Source organism: Amblyomma mixtum, chromosome 8 (assembly GCF_055824585.1).
Source record: "Amblyomma mixtum isolate Tamu chromosome 8, ASM5582458v1, whole genome shotgun sequence".
Classification (NCBI taxonomy): domain Eukaryota; kingdom Metazoa; phylum Arthropoda; class Arachnida; order Ixodida; family Ixodidae; genus Amblyomma; species Amblyomma mixtum.
Window position 1 is genome coordinate 94,734,220 of NC_143019.1, and position 634 is coordinate 94,734,853.

The window sequence follows — 634 nt, forward strand, 5'->3', positions numbered from 1 at the left end:
CTCTGGCGCGACGCCGCGCACGCCCTCACGCGGAGGTAGTCTGGAAGCTTCGGCAGTGTTGCGTGCGCCGTCGCAAGCGGCTGTAGGCTTGCTTCTCCAGACTGTAATAAGGGAGTAATTACTGATCGACGTCCACCCGAGCGCAGCCATACGGCTACAAAGGAAAGCTCTACAGCTTTATCAGAAACTTCGTAGTTAAAGAAAAATTCGTCCTGGTCCGGGGATCGAACCCGGGACCACCGCTTCACCGGAGCAGTCGCTCTACCAATTGAGCTAACCAGGACGGCAAGCTCTAGACTGTATGGCGCCTAAAAACTGCCAAAACATTGTTCTGTTGAGGGATGAAACTGTGCTTGTAACATATTTCCTGGAATCGTATTCTGCAGCTTCTACACGCGGCCATGGGCGAAGAAAGGCGGAAGTGTTGCATTCTTCTCAATCGTCGTCAAAATCAAGTTCGCGCGCTACTTTTCCTTGCAGATCATTCTCAAGGTACAGAGGCTTTTCGCCAAGTAAAATTTTTAGAAAGCGAGCTGTCTCCCATCTGTCCTCTACTTGGGGACAACTTTTTGAGGGACAGCAGTATCAATCATAAGCGGTCCCTTATACCATACTCAATGACACGGCTAATTTT

The 634-nt window shown here is 50.2% G+C and overlaps 1 non-coding gene across 1 annotated transcript; it reads right to left on the reverse strand.

Annotated features, from left to right (window-relative positions):
* Window positions 1-209: 209 nt before the first annotated feature.
* TRNAT-GGU (transfer RNA threonine (anticodon GGU)) lies at window positions 210-283 on the reverse strand. Its single transcript has one exon. It is a non-coding gene; the product is annotated as a tRNA-Thr (tRNA).
* Window positions 284-634: the final 351 nt, after the last annotated feature.